At 35.2% G+C, this 14,991-nt stretch overlaps 1 long non-coding RNA gene and 1 other non-coding gene across 2 annotated transcripts in view; both read left to right on the forward strand.

Moving 5' to 3' along the window:
• LOC148110253 (uncharacterized) overlaps window positions 1-14,991 on the forward strand; it is a 289,301-nt gene that overhangs the window by 75,878 nt on the left and 198,432 nt on the right. The gene's annotated exons all lie outside the window — the stretch shown is intronic.
• On the forward strand, window positions 5,301-5,430 carry LOC123784469 (small nucleolar RNA SNORA20). Its single transcript, XR_006777460.1, has one exon. It is a non-coding gene; the product is annotated as a small nucleolar RNA SNORA20 (small nucleolar RNA).

A 14,991-nucleotide genomic window follows, 5' to 3' on the forward strand; every position in this document is an offset into this window, starting at 1 on the left:
CAGAATACTCTCACTACCATTATGCTTTCTACTTACATGCTTCCAATACACTGGTGTCTCATTTTATCCTTTATAATATAGTTTCCAGAAGACTATGTGACTTTTCTTCACAAACACACTGAAAATAAGACAAGAAGACTCATTGCCAGTCAGTGCTGCACCACCATATTTTCTATTGTGCTACATTGTTCAAACCAATTTTGGTCAAGTAATAAGGCATAAGAAAAAAAAATTAATATACCATAAATTGTCCTGGTAAGACAAAGCAAAAAGTGACTATGGACTAGGTTAAGCATATATATATATATATATATATATATATATATATATATATATATATATATCTAGCAAAAAACTGATATCATGTTTCTAAGTATAGGAAAATATTAACTTATACTTTGTATTATTCCTGCTAAGGACCTCAATATAATTGAAGGGTCTGTGTGTCATAAATATTAAGGCCTAGTTGCTACTTCTTTATAGAATAGTTTTTGATCTATTAAATAAAATATTAAAATATTATATATATAAAAAAGAAAATTTGAAATTGTAAAAATGTTTTAAAAATACAAATGTATAAATAAAATAAAGGTAGAGTGTAATCATATAATCAAATGATAACCAAAGTTAGTGTTTTGTGGTATATCCTTCCAATCATTTTTCTGTGTGTATATATATATATATATATATATATATATTTTTTTTTTTTTGAGAGAGAGAGAGAGAGTGGGGGAAGGGACAGAGGGAGAGAGAGAGAGAGAATCTGAAGCAGGCTCCATGTGCAGCAGGGAGCCCAATGTGGGGCTTGATCTCACAATGATTGCGACCTGAACCAAAATCAAGAGTTGGACGCTTAACTGACTTAGCCACCCAGGAGCCCTAAAAATAATTATTTTTAATAAAAATGAAATAATACTGTTAATTATTCCATAGCTTAATTTTTACTTATTTTTTAAAATTTAGTTTTGATTCCACTACAGTTACCACACAGTGTTGTATTAGTTTCAGGTGTACAATATAGTGATTCAGTAGTTCCATATGTTATTCAGTGCACATCAAGATAAGTGCACCCTTAATCCCCTTTAATTCCCTATTTCATCCATCCCCCCACTCACCTCCCCTCTGGTAACCATCTGTTTTTTATAGTTAAGAGTGTGTTTTTTTGCTTTGTCTCTCTCTCTCTCTTTCTTTTTTTTCCTTTCCTTGTTTGTTTTGTTTCTTAAATTCTGCATATGAGTGGAATCATATGGTATTTGTCTTTCTCTGACTATTTCATTTAGCATTATACATTCTAGATCCATGTTGTTGCAAATGGCAAGATTTCATTCTTTTTATGCTGAAAGAATATTTCATTGTATATATATCACATTTTTATCTATTCATCTATTGATGAACACTTGGGCTTCTTCCATAGTTGGCTATTATAAATAATGCTGCAATATACAGAGGGTTGCATGTGTCCCCTTGAATTAGTTTGTGGATTTTGGGGGGTAAACACCCAGTGGTATGTTTCCTGGATCACAGGATAGTTCTCTTCTTTATTTTTTATTTTTTTAAGTAGGCTCCACACTCAGAGTGGAGCCCAACACAGGGCTTGAACTCATGACCCCTGCGATCAAGACCTGAGCTGAGATCACAAGTTGAATGCTTAACCAACCAAGCCACTCAGGTGCCCCCTATTTTTAATTTTTTGAGAAACCTCCGTAATGTTTTCCACAATGGCTGCACTTGTTTGCATTTCTATCAACAGTGCAAAAGGGTTCCTTTTTCTCCTCATCCTTACCAACATCTGTTGTTTCCTTTGTTAAATTTAAATTCATTAACATATAGTACATCATTAGTTTCAGATGTAGTGTTCAATAATTCATCAGTTGCGTATAACACCCAGTGCTCATCACATCATGTGCCCTCCTTAATGCCCATCACCCAATTACCCCACCCCCTTCGCACCTCCCCTCCAGCAACCCTCAATTTGTTTCCTATAGTTGAGAGTCTCTCATGGTTTTGCTCCCTCTCTGATGACTTCCCATTCAGTTTTCTCTCCCTTCCTCTACGATCCTCTGTGGTGTTCCTTATATTCCACATATGAGTGAAACCATATGATTGCCTCTGATTGACTTATTTTGCTCAGCATAATACCCTCCAGTTGATGTAAATGGTTAGTATTCATCCTTTCTGATGGCTGAGTAATATTCCATTGTATACATAAACCACATCTTCTTTATCCATTCATCTGTTGATGGACATCTCAACTCTTTCCATAATTTGGCTATTGTGGACATTGCTGCTATAAACATTGGAGTGCAGGTGCCCCTTTGGATCAACATGTTTGTATCTTTAGGGTAAAAGCCTAGTAGTGCAATTGCTCGTTGGTAGGGTAACTCTATTTTTAACTTCTTGTGGAAGCTCCATATTGTTTTCCAGAGTGGCTGTACCAGCTTGCATTCCCACCAACAGTGTAACAGAACACAGGCAGCAACCTCTTTGACTTCAGCCACAGCAACTTCTTAGTAGACACAACTCCAAAGGCAAGGGAAACACAAACAAAAATGAACTATTGAGACTTCATAAAGATAAGCTTCTGCACAGCAAAGGAAACAGTCAACAAAACTAAAAGGCAACCTAAGGAATGGGAGAAGATATTTGCAAATGACACATCAGACAAAGGGCTATTATCGAAGATCTATAAAGAACTTATCAAACTCAACACCCAAAAAACAAGTAATCCAGTCAAGAAATGGGCAGAAGACATAAACAGACATTTCTCCAAAGAAGACATACAAATGGCCAACAGACACATGAAAAATGCTCCACATCACTTGGCATCAGAGAAATACAAGTCAAAGTCAAAACAAGATACCACCTCACACCAGTCAGAATGGCTAAAATTAACAAGTCAGGAAATGACAGATGTTGGTGAGAATGCAGAGAAAGGGGAACCAACATCTTTTGTTTCTTGTACTATTGATTTTAGCCATTCTGATAAGGGCGAGGTGATTATTTTATTGTAGTTTTGATTTGTATTTCTCTGATGATCAGTAATATTGAGCATCTTTTCATGTACTTATTGGCTATCTGTATGTCTTCTTTGGAGAAATGTCTGCTGTCTTCAGCCCATTTTTAAATTGGATTTTTGGGTGTGTGTGTGTGTGTGTGTGTGTGTGTGTGTGTGTGTTGAGTGGTATAAGTTATTTATATATTTTGGATACTAATCCTTTCTTGAATATGCCATTCGCAAATATCTTCTCTCATTCCACAGGTTGTTTTTTGTTGTTGTTTTGTTTTGTTGGTTGTTTCCTTTGCTGTGCAGAAGCTTTTTATTTTGATGTAGTCCCAATAGTTTATTTTTGCTTTTATTTCCCTTGCCTCAGGAGACATCTCTAAAAAAATGTTTATGGCCAATGTCAGAGAAATTACTACCTGTGCTCTCTTCTAGGATTTTTATATATATATAATGTCATATAATCTTCAGATAGTGGAAGTTTTACTTCTTTCTTACCAATTTGGATCCTTTTATTTCTTTTTGTTTCCTGATTTCTGTGGCTAGGACTCCCAGTACTATGTTGAATGAAAGTGGGGAGAATGGGCATCCTTGTCTTATTCCTGATCTTAGAGGAAAAGCTCTTAGTTTTTCATCATTGAGTATGATATTAGGTGTGTTTTTTTTCATGTATGACTTTATTATATTAAGGTATGAATGGATGTTGTACTTTGTCAAATGCTTTTTCCACATCCATTGAAATGATCGTATGATTTTTATCCTTTTTCTTATTGACGTGATGTGTCATCTTGATTGATTTGCAAATATTGACCCACACTTGCCTCCTGGGAATAATACCTGCTTGATTGTGATGAATGATTTTTTTAATGTATTCTGGGATTCTGTTTGCTAGTATTTTGTTGGAAATTGTTGCATGTGTGTTCATCAGAGGTATCGGTCTGTAATTTTCTTTTTTGGGTTTTTTTTTATCTGATTTTGTTATTGTGACAATGCTGGCCTCATAGACTAAATGTGAAAGTTTTCCTTCCTCTGCTACTTTTGGGGATAGTTTGAGAAGAATAGATATTAACTCTTGTAAATATTTGGTAGAATTTGCTTGTGAAGCTCTCTGGTCCTAGACTTGTTTGTTGGGAGTTTCTTGATTACTCATTCAATTTCATTGCTGGTAATCAGTCTGTTCAAATTGTCTATTTCTTCCTGTTTCATTTTATTAGGTTATCTGTTTCTAGGAATTCTCAGTTTCTTCTAGGTTGTCCAATTTGTTGGCATATGATTTTTCATAACATTCTATTACGATCATTTGTATTTTTTTGGTGTCAGTTGTTATTTCTCCTCTTCCATTGGTGGTTTTGTTTATTTGAGTCCCCCCCACCCCCACGCCCTGATGAGTCTGGTAGAAGTTTATCAATTTTGTTGATTTTTTCAAATAACCATTTCCTGGTTTCATTGATCTGTTCTATTGTGGGGTTTTTTTGTTTAAAAAAAAACTAAAATAAACTAAAAAGTTTCTATATCACTTATTTCTGCTCTCATCTTTATTATTTCCTTCTTTCTGCTGGTTTGGGGTTTTGTCCTTCTTTTTCTAGCTCCTTAGGTATAAGGTTAGGTTGTTTATTTGAGATTTTTCTTGCTTTTTGAGATTGGCCTGTATTGCTATAAATTCCCTCTTAAAACAGTTTTGGCTGTATCACAAAGATTCAGGACCATTGTAGTTTCATTTTCATTTCTCTCCATTTACTTTTTTGTTTCTTCTTTGATTTCTTGGTGGACCCATTCATTGTTTACTAACATGTTATGTAACCTTAATGTATTTGTGCCATTTTCAGATTTTTCTTGTGGTTTATTTCTAGTTTCATAGAGTTATGGTCAGAAAAGGTGCATGATTTGACTTCAACATTTTTTTAATTTGTTGAAACTTGTTTCATGGTCTAATATGTGATCTAATCTGAGACAGTTGCATCTGCACTTGAAAAGAATTTGTATTCTGCTGTTTTAGGATGGAATTTTCTGAATATACCTGTTAAATCCATCTAGTCCACCTAGTCCAGTGTGTCATTCAAAGCTACTGTTTCCTTGTAGATTTTTGGTTTGGATGATCTATCCATTGATGTAAATGATGTGTTAAAGTCCCCTACTATTATTGTATTACTATCGATTAGTTCCTTTATGTTAGCCATTAATTGTTTTATGTATTTGGGTGCCCCCTTGGTGGGTACATATATATTTACAATTGTTATATCTTATTAGATTGTTATTATATAGTGTCCTTCTTTGTCTTTTGTTAAAGTCTATTTTGTCTCTTTCCACTGATTTGCTGCTCTAGTCTTTTAGTGATATAAGCAGTTATACACATGGGAGAGAACAATGTTAGGCTATTGTAAATGGAAATGGAGTACCCATTTAATCTCTTCTGTGAAGTCCAGATATTGCTTCCATGTCTGAATGAACCATGTAAGCAGGATTCAATTAAGGTGATTATGGTGAATTTCTATATAGACTGATTTTATAAAAATGTGGATTTAAGAACTTCACTTTATTTTTTAAAATAGCACTAAGGCTCATATATCTGCATCAATTATATGGGGCAAATGATTTCACACGTGACAAGATGGACCACTCTTTACATGATGATCTTTGTGTTTTGAAGAGAGTTTTGGAGTCAAAACCCACGGTTCTAGGTGGGGATGCTGTAGAGGCAGCTCTTTCCATATACCTTGAAAACTATACAACCAGCTGGGTCTCAAAAAACAGATTGCTATTGCAGAGTTTGCAAGATCTCTTCTTATTATTCCTAACACACTGGCACTTAATGCTGCCTCAAACTCCATAGATCTCATTGCAAAGTTAAGAGCTTTCTGAAATGAGGCTCAAGTTGACCCAGAATGCAAAAGTCTAAAATGAATTGGTCTTGATTTGGTCACTGGTAAACCTTGAGAGAACAAACAAACAGGGGTATTTGAACCAACCATAGTGAAAGTTAGAGTTTGAAATTTGTGACAGAAGCTTCAATTACTATTCTTCGAATTGGTGATCTTATCAAATTACACCTGGAAAGCAAAGATAAGCATGGAGGTTATAAAAATGTTTACTCAGGAGCCCTTGATGACTGATCTGATTTCTCTTTTATAACAATATTAGATGCCATTATCTTGTGTCTTGAGTATTGCACATTAGAAATAATGAGCTGTCAAAAAAAAAAAAAAAAGTCTAGTTTGTTACTAGTATTGGTACCCTGGCTTTCTTTTTCCATACATTTGCATGATAAATGCAAATCTCCATTCCCTCACTTTCAGTCTGCATGTCTCTTTAGGTCTGAAATGAGTCTCTTGTAGGCAGCATATAGATGGGTCTTATTTTTCTATCCATTCCATCACCCATGTCATTTGGAGAATTTAGTCCATTTGCATTGGAAGCAGTTATTGATATGTATTTATTGCCATTTTGTTACTTGTTTTGTGGTTGCTTTAATAGTTTTTCTCTGATCCTTTCTTCTCTTGCTCTCTTTCATAATTTGCTGGCTTTCTTTGGTAATATATTTGGATTCCTTTCTCATCTTTGCATATTTATTATGGGTTTTTGATTTGTGGTTACCATTAGATTGTATATAACATCTTATTCATATAACAGTCTATATTAATTTGATGGTTGCCTATATTTGAACTCATTATTTACTCCACTTCCCCCACCTTTTAGTATATGGTGGCATGTACCTTTTATTTTGTGAATCCCTTCACTGATTTTTATAAGTAAATATATTTTTACTGCTTTGGGTTTTCTACTTTTCATACTCTTATGATCTTTCCTTTCCACTCAAAGAGTACACTTTAACATTTTTATAGGGCTGGTTTAGTAATCATGAATTCCTTTAGTTTGTTTGTCTGAGAAAATCCTTATCTCTTCTATTCTGAATGATAGCATTGATGGATAGAGTATTCTTGGCTGTGGATTTTTTTCCTTTCAGCATTTTGAATATATCATGCCACTCTCTTCTGGTCTGTGAAGTTTCTGCTGAAAAGTCCGCTGATAGATTTATGAGGTTTCCCTTGTATGTAACTGTCTTTTCTCTTCCTGCTTTTAAAAATTTTCTCTTTATCATTACTTTTTGCCATTTTAATTACTGTGTATTTTGGTGTGGACCTCCTCAGGTTGATTTTGTTGGGGAATCTCTGTACTTACTGGATCTGGATATCTGTGTCCTTCCCCAGATTAGGGATGTTTTCAGCTATTATTTCTCTTTCTTTTCTTTTCTTCTCTTCTTTTGTCTCTCTTTTCCTTTCTTTTTCCTTTTATTTTTGCTTTTATTAAATTCAATTAGCCAACATATAGTAGTACATCATCAGTTTTTGATATAGTGTTCAATGATCCATTAGTTGTGTATAACACCCAGTGCTCATCACTTAGTTCTTCAAATAAATTTTCTGCCCCATTTTCTCTTATTTCTTCTGGGATCCCTATAACAGTTGATGGAGTTGCTGGGTTCCCTAAGTCTATTTGCATTTTACATAATTTTTTTCCTCTTACCTGTTCAGCTTGATTACTCCATTATTCTGACTTCCAGGTCATACTAATTTGTTCCTCTGTTTACTTTAACCTACTATTTATTCTATCTAGTGTATTTTTAATTTCATTTATTGTGTTATTGTGTTCATCTCTGATTGGTTCTTTTTTTTTTTTTATCTGTTTATGGTCTCACTGATGTCCTCCACTCTTGTCTCAAGTCCGGTGAATATCTTTATGATTATTACTTTAAATTCTCTACCAGGAATATTATTTATATGCATTTCACTTTGATCTCTTGCTGTGGTTTTGTCCTATTCTTTCATTTGGGACAGAATCCTGTGTCTCCTCATTTTTTTCTGACTTTCTGTGTCTGTTTCTCTGTGTATTAGGAAAGTCAGCTATGTTTCTTGCTCTTGAAAATAATGGCTGTATGAAGAAAACGTCCTGTAGTGCCCTGCAATGCAGTGTCCCCAGTTACCTAGAATCTAGTGCTTTGGGGGTTATCTCCTATGTATATTACATGCACCCTGCTGTTTTGTCCTGGTCGATTTTTCCTTCCGTACAGTCATCTGCAGAGGCTCTAATTGCCTGTTGTAGGCAGAGTTTGGTCCCCAGTTGGGGTGGGGTACCCAGATGTAACAAGGTGTGCCTCAGGCTTCTGCAGGGCCTACTGCTGCCACTGCCACTGCCACCACCGCCACCACCAAAATGCATGGGTTGGGAGTTATGGTATTGGCACTGGCCTTCTGAGGGAGGGGACTTGTAGCATTGGGACTGAGGCAGGCATGACTGGGAAGGGTGGATCTGCTGAAGAGCTTGGGGGGTGGGGGCACTTGATGTAAGCAAGTTAGTGAACATGGGCACTGTGTGGTTCCTACAGGTGGCCATGTGCTTATGCTGAGGAGCAGGGGAGGGAGATATCACCTGACAGCTCTTTGTTCCTGGAGGAGTCTCCCTCTGAGATGAGTAAATAATTCTCCCTCCCATATGCTGCAGGAGTTTTTCAAACTGCTGCTTCTATCCTGTATCTCTGTGGGCTGTTTGTTATGCTGTCTCTTTAAGGTAGGGGACTAAGCTTCCTGTTGCCCTCCAGGCTCTTCCAGAACTAGGCCCACTGATTTTTAAAATTCTAGGCTTTAAGTCCCTTTGGTTGTAAGAACTCACAAAATCCAGCCCCTCTCACTTTCAAAGCCGTTATAGGGATTTGTGTTCCCATGCTAGCTCCTAGTGTGATAGTCTGTTTCTCACCCTTAGCCATGCCTGCAGCTCCCTCCCAACCACAGAGAGCCACAGTCCATTTCATTCCCCCACCACATCTCTATCCTTCCTACCCTCCTCGATGTGGCCTCTTCTCTACCTTTAATTGTGGAGTTTGTTTTGCCAGTCTTCTGGTTGTTTTCTGGATTATTTATACTGATGCAAGTGTTACCTAATTGTATCCATGGGCTGAGGTGAGCTTAAGGTCTTCCATCTCTGCCATTCTCCTAGCCTCTTTTCCATAGCTTAATTGTTAAATGAATAACATATGATTATTTTAATGCCAGTGTATATTTACATTATCATTTTTAGTGACTACAAAATATCTAGTATAATTTAACAAAATCTCAAATAATGTGTGATCAAGTTTTCTGGGGGCAAGGACTTTTAGAAAATTCTTAAAATGAGATACTTATGCATGTATCTTTATGTAACTCCTGTTATTTCCTTAGGATAAACTATTGGTAATGAGATTGCTGGATCAAAGAGAAATCATTTTTAAAGTGATTGGCACATATTGAGAAATTGTTTCCCAGGGAGTTTGCATTTACCTGTGCTTCCAACAACAGTGTACTTGTTTCTTTATAAACTATTATTATTAAAAGTCATCATTCAGCTTTTTATTCCTGGCTAAACTGGTGAGTGGGAAATAATAGTACATTGAATTGGAATAAAGTTTCTACTTTAATATTAAAATTATATGTATTCATTCACTATTTGATTATTACTTTTAATAATTAAATTCTGCAGCTCATGCTTGACTTCAATGGCATATCTAGACATACACATATTTTAGATATAAAACAATTACTTTTTCTAGCCTCTCAATTTCTGTCAAATTCAAAACATCCAATAGACTCTTAGTGGAGAAAATTTACGTTTGTTTAGGCCACTTGCTTTATCCATTGACAGAAAAAAGAAAAGATTAGATAGTAAAATAGTACTTTTATATCTTATTTATATTTTGTTATTTATTGAGAGTTCTGTGTTCCATGTGCTGAATTAAACTTTTTACATGAATAGTCTATGTTTTCCTTACCCATTCTTATGTTGTAACAGTAAAGTATCCCCATTGTAAAAGGTGCCATGGCTCTAAGTGATAAAACCATAATTTGAATCCAAGTTTGTGTGGGACCAGAGTTTGAATTACTAATAACTGCAATATACTACTTTTTCTAAAGTGGTCTTATACTAATGATCATATGAATCAATTCTTTCTTGTTGATGGAAGAAAGATAATTAATGTCATCACATGATACATCTGATAGCAATGTTTTATTCCCTCATCGGAAAGTTAAAGAATGAGAGGGGAGAGGATTGTCTGCTATTTTTCGCTTTCTTCAGTTTCTTTTCTTGCTGCCAGATTTCTGTCTAAGCCAGTCACTCAGGGCACAGTGGTTTGTGTGAGAGCTAATACTCTTCTTTTCCCATGGGCACTTGTCCATCCCTGTTCTGTTTCTCTTCATCTCTTCCTGGGGCAACATGTAATCTGCCAGGCCTAACTCATTATTCACCCTGGGGCCTGTATATTTGCCAGAAGTTAGAACACTGGCCTGTGTGGTTATGTGGTCCTTGGTCTCTGCCCTCTGGGAGTCTAGGGTAAGAGATCCTGTCACTTTGGAAAGGATTGATCCTGCTGTCTCTCAAGCCACCAGTCCTGTTCCATTGGACCACAAGCCAAGTTTTCTCCACATTCTATAGAAAGCAGTAGCATACCAGCCAAGATGTGGCTTGGGCTTCTGTTGTTTATAGACTTGCAGAGACCATGGAATGGGGGCATAACTGTCCACAAGTATCTCCAAATATTTCTTACAATTTAACCTTTGTTTTCCTTTATGGAAATAAATTTTCCACTGTGCAGATCTGAATCTGTAGCAACCCTTGCACAAAAGTGTATATTTTACCCTCATATTTTCCCATCTTTGAGACTAGCAGAATGGGAATTGTATATAGCCAGATTTATACTGATTTACACAACAAGAGGGACTGTGTTCGTTTGCTCCTTTCACAAATATTCAGTGCAGAATGAACGTATGCCAAACACAAGAAATAGAGGGGTGAATCAGACAGACTAGATGTTCCCTTCAAGGGATGGCAGTGGGGTAAGTAGGCAGCAATAACAAATAACCAAATAAATGAGATTTTTTATACATGCTATGAAATAAATAAAAGTAAGATGTTGCAATAAAAAGTGATGATTTAGGGTGGTGGGAAAGTCTACTTACAATTGAATGTCAGTGAGGAGGTGACATTTGAGCTGAGATTGAGTGACTAGAAGGCACCAGCTATGCAAAGATCTAGAAACAGACAACTCTAGAATGAGGGAACAACAATGACAAAACGTCCAGGGAGCAAAAGATTTTGGCCCATTCTAGGGGGGCAATGTGGCAAGAGCACAGGGAATGAAGGGTAAGGAGGGAGAAGTCACAGGTAAGGGCAAGTCAGATTGTGTGGGACCTAATGGGCCATGGAATTTAGATTTTATTTGAAATGCAATAGAAGATTACTGAAGAAATTTGATGTGCGAGTTTGAAAAACAAATCTGTTTCATGTTTTTTAAGCACTACTCTGACTTTTCTGTGGATTATAAAGGAGCACAAGTAGAAGGGAGACAACTATCTGGGAGACTTTTGCAGGAATCGAAGCTGGAAATAACAGTGACTCAGACCAGGATGAAAATAGTGAAAATAAAGAGAAGTAGACAGATGTGGAATATGTTTTTTAGGTGGAATATGTTTGTTGGTGGATCATATGATAGTAATGATGATGTTGAGGTGAAGGAAATAGAAGAATCAAGAATAATTCTAGATTTTTCTCCTGAGCAATTGGGTAGAAAGTGACAACATTTACTGAGACAAGGAAGATTCAGGAAAGAACAATTATCAAGGAGTGGAAGTTAAGACCTCTGTTGGGCAGAATCATAATTGGTATTCCTTTAGATATCCAAGTGAGAATGTCAGTCAGGTATTTAGATTACATGGAATTTAGTTAAGATTAAAGACTCATCTTTTAATTAACTGAATCTGAAATTAAGAGAGCCTCAAATGAAAATATGTAGTTTTGTATTAGGAAAAAAACCCTCAATCTAGCATCTCTATTTCTGTCGGTGATGCCATTTTTTTCTCATTATGCAATGCCTTAGTCTATTTGGGCTGCTATAACAAAATGCCATAGACTGGGTGGCTTATAAACAACAGAAATTTATCTCTCATAGTTTGGGAGACTGGAAAGTCCAAGACCAACGAGATTATATACTTAAATACTTCACTAAGTAACAAAGCTAAACAGATGAAGTCTAGGTGGCGACTAAATGAAAGAAAGAGCATGGGCTTTGGAGACAGAAAGTTCTTAGGGATTTTGTGATTTTTCACTAAGAAAATGTGTATAAAAATTCTTTATACCCTATAAAGTACCACCCAGAATCATTCTTAGTATCAGAAATTTATAAATTGAAGCACTATTAAACTGAAGCACCATATTGCAAATTTTCATGGCTTGGCTATTACTATGCCTTTGTCTCTGGCCACATAGGACATTTTTCTTGTATTCTGAAATCCTTTCATTTCCAATAAGAATGTTTAGAATTAAAGAGCTGAAGTTTGTCACTGTTGAATTTATGTTTTATATTATCCCTTTGGGTTTTTTTTTTTTTAAGTTTATTTATTTTGTTCACCCTTTTTGAATTGGAAAAAAGGACACAGAAGTGTGAATTTGTGACAAGCACGTTCAGGCTCCTCTGAAGTATGTATCCTTAGACTCCTTTCTGAATCAATCTACCAAACACTTTCAACCAGCTTTTGAAGAAGCCTGATGGAAAACACTGACAGACTGCACCCTTAGAATCATGACAATTCACATGTCTTCTCAGCCTCTTTGAAGTTTTTAGCAGAAACTAGAGAAAGAAAAAAAAATCATGTGTCATATGTTGCTGTTTATTCACAAGAAATGAAACACTTAAGAATTTAGATAACATACATACGTGCTGCCTTGAATTTATGCTGACAATTTAAGCGAGTGAAAGCAAAATATACAGCATCTGTGTGAAGAATATACACCAGTACTTAGGCAATGGACAGCCAGACAACTTGACAGTGTGGGCCAGATGAACCAGTATCCTGCAGGAGGCCCTAACAACATCTACTGCTCCAAGTGCATTTCACTTTCACTCTGCTGCTGTTGGACTAAACAGTGTCATAAAAATTAATGGCCTTCTCCAGGGCTGGCAGTGAAATTGCTGGTATTGTAGAAGGTGATTTTTTTAAAGTCGTTACAGCACACACCAGTAGAGTCTATTTCAGGTTTTCAGTCCAGTCCCTAAGGAACAAAGGTAGCTTTCAACAAAATGAAATCACAAGTAGAAATACACCATGATTTTCTGAGATTTTGTTTGTAGATTTTATAGATTTTTGTTTATAGATTTTCTGAGAGTATGTTAAGTAAAACACTTCACATATTTTTTGGTGAGAAGATATTTCTTTCACTAGTCTCCTGCCTGCTCTACCTCCCAACCCAAAGGGCAGACTGAAGAAGAGAGTTAAGTTCTTTACTACTGATTTAACTGGTTTTTGGTGTGAAGATTATCTTCTAATTATTATCACAAATGTGCTGTTTTATCTACGGAGTGGAGATAGTCTACAAAGAGACCAAATAGATTTAGCGAATTTTCTGCAGTTATTCTGAATTGCAGAAGAAAATAGTCCCACATAGATGAAATAGTTAAAGACAAAAAATTTATTTTTATGGAGGTATTCTGTTTACTAACTTAAGGAATAACAGGCTTATTATATCATCATTATGTAACCTCAGGCAAATTAATGGTTCTAGGTAATGATCACGAATGATTAGTAACTTCTTAAAAGGAGGGGGGGAGAAAACCTTTACATTATAATACTTATGAGGTGTTTTGCCAAGAATATTAACTTTGAATCTGTTCATGCCTCTCTATATAAGTAATATTATATGGAAAATGTACCGAGCAGAGGAGCATGTTAAATGACAGCATGGAGATGTAATCAGCAAAAACAAAACTGCAAAAATTCTACAGAAAAAACAACCTACTCTCTTCAACAAATAAATTGAAGAAAACACAACAACCACAAACGACAACCAGTGAGGAAAGGAATTTATAGACTTAAAGGGATTTATATTGTGACATATAGACCTCATTTGCTTTCTGATTTCAATAAATTTAAGAAATGATTACAAATGGAAGAAATTTGAATTCTGACTGGACTATTTTATGACCTTATAAGACTGTTATTAGTTTTTACCTAAGAGTGGTATCATACATGAGAGCACTTGCTTTCAAACTTTTGGGTCTCAGGATCTCTTGCACTATAAAGAATCATTGAGGACCCTAAAGTTATTTTGTTTAAGTGGTTTGTGGCTATTGATATGCATGTGTTGTAAACTAAAACACAAAAATTAAAATAAAGTATTAATTAATTCATTTAAAATAAAAATAATAACCTAGTAAACATTAACATATTTTCTTAAGAATAGGTATATTTTTCAAAACAAGAAAAATAGAAGTGTGACATTATTTTACATTTTGTAAATCTTTAAAAAAACTTTCTTTATAGAAAACAGATGAATTCTAATATCTGCTTTTGCATTCGTTCCTTTGTGATATCACATGTCATGTAGCCTCTGGAAAACCTCACTGTCTACTCATGAGGATGAGAAAGAAAAAGGCAACCAACATCTTTATTATTTTGAAAATAAATTCCTAAAAGGGTGGTGGGGACCAACAGAGGTCAGCCAGACCATACTGTTAGAACTACTGTGTTAGAGATACATTCTGATGTATTCAAAATGAAAAATAAAATTTTTTTTTGATATTAACTTCATCATCTGGGGAAGGAGAGTAGCAAGTGACTGTATATTTGATACACTATTTTCTATAATTTGATAGTTATTCAAGCTGGATGAGGAATATATCAGATACATATTAAGCCCTTTCTGATGTTTAAGTTTACCATAACAAAAAGTGAGGAAAAAAAAATTTAAAAAGCAAGTAAATAACTACAAGTGTTTTGCAAATGGGGCAATTACTTGACTTAATACAACTATAATTACAATAGTGCAAATTTTGGACAAGAGAAGTAGTAAACAGAAAGAGAAATAGTAATGCAGGTCTGCTAGCATTGTCCTTAGAAAAACATGAATGAATATACTGTGGGTGAGATAATATTTTAAATAAAGATTTTTTTTGAAAGATACATAGCTTTCAT

The sequence above is a fragment of the Ursus americanus genome, chromosome 4 (genome assembly GCF_024610735.1).
Source record: "Ursus americanus isolate L20-20 chromosome 4, mUrsAme1.1.p, whole genome shotgun sequence".
Lineage (NCBI taxonomy): Eukaryota > Metazoa > Chordata > Mammalia > Carnivora > Ursidae > Ursus > Ursus americanus.